Source organism: Pogona vitticeps, chromosome 1 (genome assembly GCF_051106095.1).
Source record: "Pogona vitticeps strain Pit_001003342236 chromosome 1, PviZW2.1, whole genome shotgun sequence".
In the NCBI taxonomy this organism is placed as follows: Eukaryota; Metazoa; Chordata; class Lepidosauria; order Squamata; family Agamidae; genus Pogona; species Pogona vitticeps.
The window spans coordinates 83,186,821-83,197,834 of record NC_135783.1 but is presented as its reverse complement, the minus strand read 5'-3'; the positions used below and the strand labels follow the sequence as shown (position 1 = coordinate 83,197,834).

The 11,014-nt window shown below is 39.8% G+C and overlaps 1 long non-coding RNA gene across 1 annotated transcript; it reads right to left on the bottom strand.

Annotated features, from left to right (window-relative positions):
- Nucleotides 1-5,510: 5,510 nt before the first annotated feature.
- On the bottom strand, nucleotides 5,511-7,731 carry LOC144585967 (uncharacterized). Its single transcript, XR_013540619.1, has 2 exons — nucleotides 6,337-7,731; nucleotides 5,511-6,232 (listed from the first exon to the last, which is right to left on the bottom strand). It is a non-coding gene; the product is annotated as an uncharacterized LOC144585967 (long non-coding RNA).
- Nucleotides 7,732-11,014: the final 3,283 nt, after the last annotated feature.

Below are 11,014 nucleotides of genomic sequence, written 5' to 3'. Positions count from 1 at the left end.
TATAGATATATATTTAAAAGGTTCATTTGCACAGAAGAATGAACAAGAAGAAATAGAGAGCATTGCCATGATCCAAAGACCTGCATTAGTTCTGTAAACCAGTGGAGGCTCAGGGCTTCTGTAGCAGCAGAAATTATTGCCATGTAGGACACATCTTTTGAAATGGATAGAATTTCAAAACCAATTTGTGTTACACCATGGAGAACTGCTGCATGCAGGAAGGGGAGAAGTTAGCAATCCTGCTAAGTTTTGTGCCCAAGCTCATGAATACTGTATACCTAGAGGGTTATGTTCAACAGTAAAAATTTTCCAAGATAGGTATGGCACTTATGATTCTGGTTTTGCGCTTGATAATACAAAATGTTTCCTTCCATGTTACCACAGCTGCTTTTGTATCTTGTACATGTCCATACCCCTTTGAACTGTCTCTGTCTTTTCAGAAGAATGGAGGATCCTACTGGCAAATATAAATGTGTTCACAGTATGGTGTTTGAATTACTTGAATAAAGCCAAGAGGGGAAAATTGTGGTGGCAAGGAGAGGTAGTAGCATACAATAGAAGAAGAAAAAATTATATAGGTCAATTTAAAAAAAAATCCACAAGGCATTAGTAGAATACTTTGCACCTAATTTAGGGCTATTTCACCTGTGAAATGTGCTTATTAAGTTTCTTTAATGAGTAGGAGACTGTTTGTATTTGAATAGGCCAGGTGTGAATTAATTCTGCAGAAAAGAGTGTTAAACATTAGTCATGGCTGAAATATTCTATTTTTACACAAATGTATTTTACAGTTCGTGTCAGTTATAGAACACATACAAAAGCTATTTCCTATCTTCAGTAGACGAAACATTAGAAACAAATCCCTTCCCCCTGTTTATGTGGCTGCCTTTTTATTAAAGGCAATAACAAAGTACAGTGAGCACAATGGCTAGTTCCTGGCGTTGCATGCAGGAAAAATGAATTCGGAAGCGTGAGAATGCAGTGAGCAATCCACACTACACAAGTTCAAGATCCTAATAATCCTAATAAATCAGAGACTTGATGGTTGAGTGGTTGACAGACCCAGCAGTTGGTGGCCTGAGCTCTCCCTTTACTCTCTTCTTTCTCTTCACCCTTCTCTGCTTGCATTTCTCCCTCCCCTCCCACAATTGTGCTTCCTCACTTTCCCTGCCTCCTCCACTCCATGCTTGCTCATGGCATGGAAGAGAGGCTGTGATTGGGTTCTTCCTGAGCTGGTGATGGTTCCCTCATTTTGGCGGGAATAAGAGATGGAGTTGATTTCAAAAATTCAACAGGTTCTACTTTATTAACTTCAACATCATGATCAACTAAATTAAATGGGTCAAAACAACTCAGTTCTGGTAACATATTCTAACTTAGGATTTTAGTTCCCGGCGTTAACAAGTCACTTCTTACATTGGGGCTGGACCAAAGCGCTCACGGTCAGTCATCTCCCTCAAAGGGGTGCTCCTTACTGCGCACACTGTCCCATAGCAAGGGTGTCTCGCCCAGTCCCCTTCCAAAGGTGGGACGCTGAATGAATGAATACTTTATTACAGTCAAAGACCAGTAAAACCAAATCAATATAAAATAGATACATATAATTATAGTTTGGTAAAATCATTCAGGGTAATAAAATTCCATTAAAACATGATAAAACAACCCCTTCTTTCCAGTTAATAACATCATGTATCCTTAATATAAGAAAACCTCAGACAGAGTTATATTAAAAACATATCCATCTAAAATCACCTAACCAAACGTTTGATTACGAATAACCATTGCTGCAGCACAGAATTGTCAGAGAGTAGCAGCTGGACATAATCCTTCTCTGATCTCCCGGGAGATTTACAGATAATAGGTAAGCTCTATACGAAGATCCCGATAACAAATACAGAAAAGGAGAACGTGACCAACTGATTCAACTTTATCACTATAGCAAGGGCAGAGACAGTTTGATGTAGGCAAACCTCGAAATCTTCCCTCCTAAAGCTTAGAAGGAAGTACATTGAGCCTAGCTAGCGTAAAAGCCCTTATGGCTTTAGATGACATAGTGCTGGCTAAATACGAAGAGGTGATAAAAGCAGATTTCTTTAGAAAATTATATTTCCCTAACTGGCCAACATGGTCCTGTAGTTCAATATCCCATACCCTTCACTGCTTTGATGGCATCTTTGAGACCCATTGCTATAAGTATACTGGGGGGGGGGAGCCAGTTTTCGATATCTCTTCAGTTATATGCTTCTTCCACTCCGACTGAAAGGAATCTAGTAGGTTCAGTGGGGCCAAGCCTTCTAATGCAAAAATCATTTTAAGTCAGTATTTCACCATAAGGACTTTAGCCCGTGCTTTGATGGATATTAGCCCAACCTCTAAGCAAAGAGCCACATTGGAAGTGCAAGGTGGAACTCCAAGAATGGCTCTCGCGAATTTGATCTGAGCAATCTCCAGGGGTTGTAGATTAGCATAAGCGAATAGTTGTGAGCCATAAAGCATTTGTGAAATAATCCTGGCCTTAAAAACCTGTATTGCCGATGGTACATGTTTACCCCCATCAGTATGGAAAAATCTTCTTAGTGCTCCAGTATTTTTCTGGGCACTCATTGCTGCGTGATTTACATGAGTAAGCCAGGATCCTGAAGAGTGAAAAACTATGCCAAGGTATTTGTAGCATGCTACTTGCTCTACAGGGTGTCCATTTAGAGACCACTTATGCTTTATTCTCCTTCTACTCACAACCATAATCTTGGTTTTAGCATAATTAATTATTAGTTGTTCTTTATTACAGTAGGAGGAGAAGGATCTCAGGAGTCTTCTAAATCCTATGCATGTTGTTGACAGTAAAACAGCATCATCAGCATAGAGTAAGACTGCAGTTAGGCGAGAGGCAAGTTTAGGTTGAAGAAAATTGGGGTTGCTTAAATTCCAAACTAAGCCATTGATATAGATGTTGAACAAGGAGGGGGCTAGTATGCATCCTTGTCTCACTCCATTAAGTACAGGGACTTGGTTGGATAAGATCCAAATGTGTATTTTCATGAAGTTGCCGCATCAGTAAGAGAAGCCATTTATCGATACTTGTGGACTCAAATTTTGACCACAGACGTTCCCTTGGAATAAGGTCAAAAGCAGATTTGAAATCTATGAAGGCTGCATATAGAGCACCACCTTTGGGGGCAGAGTATTTAGATGCCAGGTGGTGTAAGATAAGACCCTGGTTTATGGTGGATCTTCCCAGCCTAAATCCTGCTTGTTCCTTTGCAAGTATATTCTCCACAAGTAGCCAATCTTGTAATTTGCCCAATAAATGCCTTTAATATAGTTTACTAATGGTGCGACTGGGACGTATCACCTTCCTGCCTCCACCTTAGTTGCGGGGGTAAACTACCACCATCCATTCTAGAGGCTTCACTCCTCTTTTCTCCACTTTGGGTATATCTGCATCTGGTAGCAATCCTCCTCCTGTCTTTAAATTTGGGAAGTCTTTTAACAAGCCACAGACCTTCGTTGATGCATCTTCTTCTCTTTCTTTTGCACCGCACAATCTTTAGTACCTTTCTTTGTGTGGTCCTTTCAATTCTAAATTCTTGCGCAACACCTCACTCTTTTATAACCTCCTCCAACATTATCAGATCTTGCTCCTCCCCTTCTCCTTCCTCCTTGTCTTCTGACAGACATACTCCTACTGTGTTTCTTTCCTTCATTCCTTCCTCCCCTGTTTCTATGAGTACGCTTTCTACACATCCACATGCTTCCTCCTGCACACTTTTTGTTGAAGACAGCTCACTAGCTTTCTCTCCTTCACAGAGGGCTTTAGCAATTTGACCTCACTGTGGCCTCAAAGTGTATTTGGTCCACTGTTATGGTCATTTGCCCAAGAGGAGGAAAACTCCTGTTGCTACCAATGGGAACTTCTCTCCTGGTGCAAAATGATCACACTTTAAATTATAAATTGGAGAAACTTACACGCACCTATCTATATATTACTAAAATTAGCCAAAAGCATGGGCAGCCATATTGCCACAAAAATATTGCAAAATCCATGTCAGGTCATTGCAATTGTATTTGGTCAATTAATCTGAAAGCTTACACACTTTTGGTCCTTCTTTATAATCTCAGTATATGTTTTGAACTTATTGGAATAAATGTCACAGAAATAGGGGTGTGAATCTCACAGCAGCTAAAATAGTGTTCTGTGTATTATGTCACGTAACCTGATGATGCAATCAGCTGCAGGAACTTTTAATAAAAAACAATTGGATTGCCCTCTGAAAGAATTTCCAGTTGAATCACCTTCATTGTGGTAAAACTACTGGGGACTGTGTTTAATTTCCAAAAATCACTGCCAGGATGATTTTGCTCTTGACAGCAATTTTTGGGAAATTAAAGTCTTTCCCTCATCCCACAGTCCCCAGTCTCTTCCCCAAAATACCATTCCATGGGAACCTTGGGACCTTCAGGGAGGAACTGGAGAATGTTTATTTCCAAAAAAAAAAAAGCAATTGATGACATCATCAGCCTTACATGGCATAGCTGCACAAACAGGAGTTCAGCCTTAGTTTCCATGAAAAAAAAAGGATTCTCACTGTGAGATTTCTCAGTACAATACTAGCTTTTTTTAAAAAAAATCCTTCCTTCCTGCCTGCCTGCCTGCCTGATTGGGCCATTACTCACAAAATAGTCTGATTTAAGGAAAACAAAAAAGGTTGTTGTCACAGAAACAATAAATGTCTCTTATTTTTAATGAGATGGAAACAACTTCCAAATGGCAGACAGGCATCTTTACCACAGAGACTTTTTTTTTTACCAGTACTGCCAAATCCTACCAAATTTTCCCTTAAGGTGCCTTTCAATGCTGGGAAACATACATGTTGTCCAAATTGTTTTGAACAGAAAAAAAAGAACGCCTACAGTGGTCTTAACCGACCAGATAGGCGGGATATTAAATAAATAAATAAATAAATGAATGAATGAATGAATGAATGAATGAATGAATGAATAAATAAATAAATAAATAAATAAATAAATAAATAAATAAATAAATGAATGAATGAATGAATGAATGAATGAATGAATGAATGAATGAATGAATGAATGAATGAATAAATAAATAAATAAATAAATGAATGAATAAAAATAAATAAATAAATTGTATCACATGGAGGATTTTTTGTGCAGGCTAGAAAATGGATCTTTGAAACATCCACGGAAATTGGTTTCAGTCAGGAAATCCATCCATATTTATTCCAGATCCAATTAAATCACTCCAAAAGTGTTATTCAAAGGTAAGTATAATAGACAATGTGTTGCTATTTAGTTTTTGGTGTAGAAAAAACTCTATCCTATGCAGAATACACTTCAATACTGGGCAGACTGAAAAATGTCATCTCTGAAAACGCTACTGAAATTGTTTTAGGTGAAGGAAATTGTTACCTACAAAATTCTACCATGGTCCTCCTGTAACATTTGTCATTCTGTGATGGGTTTGATAGATGTGTTGTTCTAATGGGTTTTTTTTTCATAGAAGAGCTTTATTTACATAAGATAATCACTTAAATTATAAAACAGCAGTTTTGACATCTCCACTTTTTTCATAGGAAATCCTCTCCCCCCCCCCACCGCCTCCCGTTTTCTTGCAGACTACTCCAATTTCTGTGCAACAGTCTTCTGGAGTTTGTGGAGGAACTGCTTTTTTTAATCTAGCATTTGGTGAATGGGTAGTGGTGGAAATGTTGCTATTGTGCCGGTGGAAAGAAATCTCGTGGGAGCTAGGGAGTTTCAGCCAGGAGTCTTGGCAGAGCAAAGCTAGGGAAGCTGGCTAGGAAAGACATATTTTTGAGTATTCATTATATCCCTACACTGAAGTACATAGTTAAATCAGACTGATTTCATGACCTCAGCTATGCCCTGTGTATACAGTATGAGCCCCAAATCAAATAATGTTAATTTGCACAGTTCCTTCTTTGGATCTATAAAATGCAGGTATTTGGGTCAGAGAAACACAACATCCTGAAATACAACCCAGAGTAAGGCCTTGTCCTCTGTGTGCTCATTTATTTATTTATTTATTTATTTATTTATTTATTTATTTACAATATTTTTTAGCCGCACCATTAAGACAACTTGCACCAGCATCCATATCATGCCTAAAAATGGAAGCTTTAATCCATTTTAGATTATGACAGACATTGTTGTATGCAAACACCACAGAGAAAAGGAATAATTTTCTAACCTTGTGTGTTTAGTCGTTTAGTCGTGTCCGACTCTTCGTGACCCCATGGACCAGAGCACGCCAGGCCCTCCTGTCTTCTACTGCCTCCCGGAGTTGTTTCTAACCTTAGAACAGTATTAAATATGACATAAGATTTTTAACTTCAAGCAAACAACATCCCTGCATAAGAAAGAATCTAGGACAGATATATCTAAATGAGGAAATATATTGTCTCTTCCTCGAAAAATGATAAGGCGGCTTGTAAATACAACTTTGCATGAAAAAGAGATAGGGCTACCAACTCCTTGATCAATATATAATGTCCGTCAGTGTCAAAGGACTTTTCTGATCCAATTTTACATTGCTGGAGAGACATATTTAGACCAAAGCATTGTAAAATACAGCCAATGCTGAGCATGTTTTAAAATCCCTTCAATTCTGAGGGTGGCAAATCAAACAGGTGCTCGGTAATAACTAGTAATATATTTGCTATATTTGCATGAAGATAATTGCAGTTATTAAAAACCCTGTCTCAATGTGTTACATTCTTTTTGGAATACCCCACTGCTTTTAAGTCAAAGGACAAGCTGAGCATGGCATTTTGAACCCCAGTTTATTCACACAGACATTTATTGCAACATTAGAAGAAACAATGAGACAGAGCCTCTCCATCTACTTTCTCAAAGTGCAGTCAAAATTGCTCTCAAATGTTCGTTATAAACTTGTAATCTGAACTCCAGCCACTTGGCAGGGCTGCAGAAGAATTTACGATGTGCTAAATATTTCCTTTGTTCTTCCCAGTGGTAGCCTGCTGTAGCAATTAGAAAAGCAACTGGTTGCACATGTAAACTGTAGCTGTTTTCTACAGCCTTGGTGATAACTGTTGAAAGGTTCAGTAAGAATGACTTGGTATTTTAATATTACATTGCCCCCCAAAATTAAATCTTCATTATTCTATACTTCATTTTATTCATTTTATACTTCATTTTATACAGCTGTAGCAGTAGTAGGTCACTGCTGGCTGGCTCACCTCAAAACAGAAGAACTGTAGGAAGTGACTTGCTGAATCAGAGAACAAGGCTCCACAGAGACCAGATTATAGGATTCAATAATGACCAGGGATGCTCCAGGAATCTTGCAAACAGAATACTGGAAGTAAGGTCCAACTCTTCTTGCCATTTTTCAAAAACCTCTGTTAAGCTAGTGGACCTTTAAAATAAAAATAATGATGCAAAAGGCACAGTTTCACTTTTGCATCTGAAAAAGCTGACTTTTAGATTCTGTAAGAGTAAGAAGCACCCTTACTGAGATTACCCTTTTCTCTTACTTATTTGTGAGTCATTCTTCTGAGTGTGCCTCTGGTCCAATACAAAGCTTGAAAAGTGGTTTTCTTGTTGTTGTTGATGATGAAGATGTTATCTCCCAGAAGCCCTGGTCCAGTGATCCCTTTTCCAAGCTCTGACCTCTGATGCAACCCCATCTCATGCAGAGACACAGTAATGACCCTTGCTCCCATCCCAGTATGCCATGAATGGGAAAAAGGAAGGACAGAATTGCAGCCACCAAGTTGATACTCTCTTCTGTGGGTGGGTTCTCTGAGGTCATACTGTAAAGGAATCTTGTAGGTTATCTTTTGCAATGTACCAGCATTTCTTGTTTGGGAATGATTGCTCTGTCACTTATCCACTGTTCACGCTACTGCCCCAGAATGTAAAATATTGTTCTATTCCTGCAACCGTTCCATGCCCATACTGTCAAGCCAAGGCAGGTTGTTCTGTGTATCATGAACCACGGTATACACATGACATCTTACCTTGGCTTTGCCAGTATGGCAAAAAACTAAGTCTTATAGGAAAGGAACAAAATTCCAATATTTAAATATAAGGGCGCTTTCCAATAAAGGACTCACTGCAAATGGAGTAGGATAAAGCAATAGTCTCATGATTTTGTTTCAGTGTCCACTGATTCCCCTTGAGCTTTATGTAGGTGCTAGCTCTAGCAAAAGGGCCTACTCTTCCTCTGATTAGATCCAACCAGGAAATAAAGTCCATGTTCAAATCAGAAAAAAAGAGAGGTATATGGGTGCTTTCTTTTCTTCCTGTTGGATTAACTATTAGTAGTTGGTTATTCAAGGGGAAGAAACTTAGCATTTAAAAGAGCCATCGAGAAGAATAGCCCTGTTATTTTGTTGTGTTGTAGCAAAAACAACAGCCTTTTGGCAGTTTAGAGGCTAAAAGGTTTTACTTGGCATAAGCCTTTATGCAGTGCATTTCACTTCCTCAGATACAAGAACTGGCCTGCAATCTATGAAAACTTATATCAAACAAAACATGTCCACTTTTAAGATAGCACAAGGCTCTTTGTTGTTTTTCTAAGCCTTATTACAACCCTAGCTAGCCATTGATCTGATAATTTTTTCACTGTTCAATAAGACAGTTAAATAGGTTCCCTGAATATGGATGAGTGGTGATTTACCAATGAGGTACAACTATAGAACATATTTTGGTGTGGGAGAAGCATATTCTTTTGATTCCATCAAGGCAAAATATATCTTCTAATTATGCATTTTTGCAGAGCCTTGAGTCCTTTGCCTGACTTGGGAACTCTTGACTGAATGAAGCCTATTTCTGAAATAGACACTGTATTTGAGAACAAAACAACAAAAAGGAGCACATTGTGATAGCTGAGCCACAGGGTAGAATTCTGACTGGAGCAGTACAATCATACATGAAAATCTGTCTTTGAAGCTCTTCTCAGAATCTCTTGGAACAACTCCTTAGGAATTAAAAAAAAATCTGTGCTCTAGCCATTCTGTAGGAATATTAATAACACACACACACACACAACACACAACACACAACACACACACACACACACACACACACACACACACATACACACACACGGAGGGTTCCGAGGCTTACCTCTGAAAGTCTGATCTCGTCTGCTTACCTTTTTCTGATTTTGTGAAACTACAGTCATAATTAAAGGAACAGCTGAAGTATTGGCAACATTGCAGCTTCAGAATGAAACCAAGAACGCAGAAGATAACTTTAGCAGCTGTTGCTGCCCTATGCTTTCTGAGGCAGGGAAATCTTAATAACTTTTGAAATGTTGCTCAGAACTTCACCAACCCAATGAAAGATTGCATTATTTGACAAGCCTGGATATAGTGCATCAGTAGTTTTCACCAAAAGGTAGCAGAAATATATGTGTCTGCAGAAACTGGAGTAAATATGTCCTTTTCCAGCTTGTCTACATAGCCTTTTTTAGAGTGGCCTGCTTTGGGCTAAATAGACTCATTTGGGGTTGGGTAGAGGTCTAGTATGCCATTTAGTGTGATTTTTATATTCAAATGGCATACCAGACCTCGAACAACCCTGTTTGGTACAGCTCCTTCCCAACCCTGTTTCGTACAGCTCCTTTCACTGGGAATTTCCCATATCGTGAAGCAGCTTAAAAAGACAATATTGGCAAATTAAACACTTCCTCTGCTCTGTGGAAAGGCAGAGGAAGTGATTTTTAAAAACTTTATTAGGGCAGTGCTGATGTGCTGCAACATTTGTAATTTAAAAAAAATAGAAATCTTCCTCACAGAAGGAGGAGGAAACAGGAAGGAGCAATAAAGAACCAAACCCCCCTCCTTTTCATTCAGACTTCTCTTAAAGTTCAAGCCAGTACACAACAGTGGATTTGGCTGTGGCAGGTTCTTGACCTGATCTTTAAGACAAGAAAAAAATTTAAGCAGAATAAGCCTTGATAAGCTTGTTTTGGTTCATTTCCTGCAATTGCATACATTGGAAATAAACCAAATTAGAATGATTCTACAAACACTAAAAATGTAGAGGCCCCAATAGGGGCCCAGAAAGGTACAAATGGGTATGGGATGGTTCACTCCAGTGATTATGTGGTATGGTTACTGGAAAAGGAAGGGAACCAGCCTGTCCCAATAATGGACCAAACAGCAGGCTAAATGCTTGTATGACTACATCCTTAATCTTGCTGTATTTATAGCTATTTGAATTCTTATTCAATTCAATAATTATTGAATTAGTCTCTCTCTCTCTCTCTCTCTCTCCCCCTTACCATTACTTTCTATCCTTTTACCCTTTCAAGGTACTTTACGTTTGAAAATAGAAGGAGGAGGAGGAAGTATGGCAGTTTTGGTGGAGTATTGGACCGGCTGGTTCTGAGGCATATGCAGTTTGTGACCCATTTCAAAAATTTTTGGAAAGATGTCCCTCCAGTACACAGGTTACTCTGAGGTGATGTCATTTTACCCCCAGGCATTTTATTTCCGACGATACTGTGTGTAGGTGGGCATTCTGTCGCGGGGACAGCGAGCCCTGGCGAAGAACTGCACAGGGCACCCGCCTGTCCTTCTTGCCTCCAAAGTGGGGGGGGGGGAGGGTGGCATACCAGGCCAGCTGGACTCTTTGCCTGGCGGAGCCCTGGCAAAGAGTCTCTTTCTTGCCCGCACCCATCTGCCTGGTGTGCTGGTGAGGAGGCCCCCTTCCCACCCTGCCTCATCTGAGCTCATGGCCAGTGGACCTGCCAGACCTGTGGTGCCCGCCTCCCCTCGCCAAGGATACACTTTCCCAGCGGTGTGGCAGCTCCAGCCTATCTGGCCGGATGATGGCCACAGGTCCTGGGCGAGCGCAGAGGCGGGGTGGGGGTCGGCCACAGACAGCAAGAGCCAGAAGGTGGGTAATGTCAACATAAATAAATTTGGGGGGGGGGTAAAAGGTAAAAAAGTTCCCTGACCCCTGCTCTAAGTACCTGGGGGAAGCTTTCCTGGGGTGG